This window comes from Schistocerca nitens, chromosome 7 (genome assembly GCF_023898315.1).
Source record: "Schistocerca nitens isolate TAMUIC-IGC-003100 chromosome 7, iqSchNite1.1, whole genome shotgun sequence".
Classification (NCBI taxonomy): domain Eukaryota; kingdom Metazoa; phylum Arthropoda; class Insecta; order Orthoptera; family Acrididae; genus Schistocerca; species Schistocerca nitens.
Window position 1 is genome coordinate 404,215,045 of NC_064620.1, and position 4,590 is coordinate 404,219,634.

Consider the following 4,590-nt stretch of genomic DNA (forward strand, 5'->3'; position numbering starts at 1 on the left):
CTTCCACAGATATGCTGTTGGGAGCAGAACCATGTCTACCTCCATGAGCATAACTGTGGCAGAATCGCTGCCGAAGTCATCCTTGTCCAACACGCAACAATCAAGTTTGGAAACATCACTTTTGCGCAGACAGAACGTTGCATATGATCAGATTTGCGTAAATATGAAATGTACGCAAACCTGGAAGTTGAAAGTTGGTGGTTTGAGTGAAATTACTGTAATCCGTGGGTTCAAATCACATCTGCGGAGACACGTTCGGGCGTGTGGACAGGAAATCGCCGCAAATTTGGCGCTAGAACGTGTTTGAGTCAGTTGTTTGTTCAGCCAGGTTTTTCACGTCTGTGTGTGCATTGCAAATTTTAAAATGACAGATACACGTCAGATGGGCGTAGATAAGATGTATTTTTCATGCCCATTGATCCATAGTGAGTAGATCCTCTGGGATGTGAGACATGTCAGAAAACAAGAATCCACAATAAATATTTACAAAATAACAACAGATATGCTAAATCACCTTCCACAGATCCCAAATGAAATTGTCGTTGAGGATGTGGAATCGATCAACACAAAAATCTTAAGCTTATTTACATTTCAAAATATATTGAATTTGTCACCAAACATTAAATGTTCCATAGACTTAGGTGCATATGATAATGCTTAGGCTGATGTAACCACATGTCATCAAATTAAAAAAATACAAAACATTTTACAGCACTTATACACAACGATCGCATGACCGCACAAATTTTGTACAGAAGTCACATTGTATGGAGTATTCACTTCATGTGATATTATCAATGACATACGTACAGTCAGACACACAGTGTCAGTTCTCCTAAGAAATTCATCAATGGAGTAGAAGGAACTGGTCACCAACAAATTATTTGGAGTCTTTTCAAACAGCACTCTACTATTAGTTTAACTTTTTATGGGTGTTGGCATGTTATTGAAAATGTGTATTGATGAAGAGATGACACCTTTCTGAACAAAAGTAAGTGGTTTAAATCTTTCAGAAAGTTAGTCTTATTTCTTGTATTGAGGCCGTGCACTGAGCCGTCTGTTTAAGAAAAAAGATACATTTTTAATGATACATTTCAGTAGGGAATAAATATATTGGGAAGCAGTAGTTAGCGTTCCTATTTCCTTAAAAAGCCCTTGGCAGGCCGTCCTTGAGTTCACACCACAAATAATTAGTACTACAGGTTTTTGGGCTCGGAAAACTTTAGCTCGGCTTAATGAATTATCCCAGAAAATAAGTTGACTTGTGGATTGAAAGTAAGCATAGTACACTAGCTTTTTGGGACTACTAAAGAACAGGATACAACCCATCCGCTTTGACCAATGAGGTCAGAATTTGTCAGAGACCATTTGTTAGACAGATTTAACAGCAAAGACGAGTGTTCGTAAAGAAAGGAATGCAGGATAGATAACAGATGTTAGAGATATATCGCGGCCAGTAATATTTCGACCGTAAAGTTAAGGATATCACTTGTTTGAGACCTAGTACTTCTGTAAAAAATCAAGGAGAAAAGGGATAGAAATAGCGGTAGCATCGAATACATCACTTGACATATATATGAATTGTATCTCGAACCTCAGTCGAGCTGTATAGGTTAACTGCAGTATGGGATTTCTTCCTTTTCGTTAGCATTAGTATTCAACTGTTCAGTTGAACTACATAGGTCAACTGAAGTACGGGATACAAATTTTAGAAGTGTTGTTTCTTTCGCCTGCGCTACCTCTAGTAGTCTTATCTTACATAGATAATATTACTACTGAAGGTGGAAAGATCTACATACATGATATTTGTATGCGATGCTGCAGTTGACCTATATAGATCAACTGAAGAACAGGATACTATTGCTAAGGAAAACGAGAAAATCGATGTAGGTTATATTGGCAACCTGTACCTCACTTCAACTACGCAAAGGCGGAAGAACATGACACACACAAAATTTGGTCAACTGATGTATGGGATACAATTTTTTTTTTTGCCTTCGATGCTAATAGTATTGACTGAAAGTTATCATAGTCTTGCTAGCCACAACAAGAAAACCAACAGCAGTGAAAATTGTTTCCCAGTCTTTAATTGAGCTATAGAGGTCAACTGAAGAATAGAATACTAGTGCTACCAAATGGGAAATAACAATATTTATAATGTGTGTATGTTGTACTTCAATTGACCTGTATACATCAACTGAAGAATAGAATACTAGTGCTTCCTAAGGCGAAAAATAGCGCCGTACAGAACAATTGTATCCTGCCCTTCAGTTGACCTATATAGTTAAATCACATCAATGTTATGTATATCGGTTTTTTCGTCTACCACCAGTATCACGTACTTCAGTTGACCTGTATACATCAACTGAAGTGTGAGATACAAATTTTACGTGTGTCGGTCTTTTCGCTTTTAGTAGTGCTAGTATAGATTCGAAAAAATCGTAGTGATACTAGCCGCAAAATTTGTGTTACATATTGCAGCTGATGAACCCATACGTAAAGCAAAACAATGTAACAGAACACTGAAATACATCAAAATAGACGAATTCAGTACAACAAAAAAATAAAAAAATAAATGTACCACATGTAAACTCCTCCGCAAAAAACCGAAGCTCCCCTAGAAAGACATCAACAAAAATCACATACCCACATACACAAGACACACAACATTACAAAAAAACTCTCATACACAAACATACACATTTATATCAATGAAATGAAGTGAAAAAAATCCACAGAAGAAAATTACGTAACACAAGAAAATGAAGAATGACAGTTGAACGTCAAGAAATCCAAATCAATATTTTAACCGTCTCGACCAACCCCACCCTTCTCCTTAATTACCAGTCACCCTCACCCCCCCTCCCAATCTGTAATTAACTAACAAACTTTGGCTGATACATTTGCCCAACACGTTTAAGGAAACATGTAAATGGGCAATATGTATCGGGTACACTACGCCTCCATAAATATACATCTAAGTGACTCTGTAGTGTCGAAATCCGTCGTTTCTCCTCCCTACAACAGATTTTATGGCTGACCAATGACCTTCTATAGTACTGGTACAAGCCCCAGTTGATGAAGATCTGAATTCGACATTATGAATAACAACAAGATGCTGAAAACCCCTATTCCCCAAATCCCTATATGAAGAAAAACCATCGAAAATAACTAAGGAACCCTCAGTAATATCATCTTCAATTAATTTCACCAAAACTTCCTTCATTCTATTTGGAACTACTTTAAAAACTACATAGTCATATTCTGGACTTGGAATTACAGTCCACGAAATCCATAATCCTACTGCAGGTTCCCCCCTGTTGTACTTTTGCCAAAATGCGACCCATCGATTTCGACTGTAACACGGGCACACCCCCCCCCCCCCCAATGGCCCCCTGTACTTCATATATTCCCCACAAACGTCCCTAAAAAATTAGTACCAGTCTGCTATGGTACGCTCATGCACATGACATTCATGCACACAGCCAAACATTATACCTCAAACACCAACAGTATGTAATTTTTATAATATCCCTCAAGGCGAGCTTAGATTTCTCAAACCATGGTCCTCATCTAATTGAGCGCCATAACCGATCCTTGCTACACCTCCATACAAATAAGCTGTGAGTACAATGAGCAGGCACATTTATCATGAGCATATGTTCGCCGCACTCACAACATCGAATGTAACTGGCAACAAGACCAGACATTTGTAAAAATCGAATGGTCGCCATCTTCTCTATACCCATAGCCTCCTTTAAGTCATCCAGATTCATTGGAACAGAGAAACCCATACCTACATACGAAAATGAAAAACTAAAAATTATCCTAAAATAAAAAACTATTTGTCCAAATTACTCAGACTCACTAGGAATGAAACTAAGTACCAAATGAATTGCAAACAACCAATTATTTAAATCAATGCACACAACAAAATTTAAAACCACATTCATTTTTTCAATGTGCAATGATGGCACTTATCCACAGCAGACAAACCATTTATTATCTGTGGCTTGAAAGTAAACACATAATATCTATGGGTAGCCTATGACACCATTGGTCAAAGCCAACGTGTTGTATCCCATGCTTCAGTAGACCCAGCTTTTTTTATTTTCATATTACATGCTTCTGACAACATTCACAAAGCAAACAGATATTTGATTAGGTGCTTCAGCAGTATTGTGGTATGCTCCACCCAGTTAAATTTATTATCTAGCGGTAATTCCAAGATATTAATAGTTTAAACTTGTTATATCTGCTTGTCATTATATTTTGAGCATATACTTGCAGGAAACCTTTTACAAGTTCTGAACAGCATATAATACGTTTTTTCAAAGAGTAGCGACAGACAACTGGCTATGAACCATTTACCAAAGTCCATGAAAATTTAATCAGCCTACCTTTCTAAGGCTAAACTTCATTTACTATTTATTGCAATGTTTATATCATCTTCAAACAAAACAATCTTGGCATCTGGTAATGGTACTGATGAAAGGTCATTTATATCTACAAGAAAAAGTGAGGGCCCTAAAATGGAACATTTTTATTTGTCCCCAGTTGGACGATGCCTGATAGCTTAACGCATTTCTC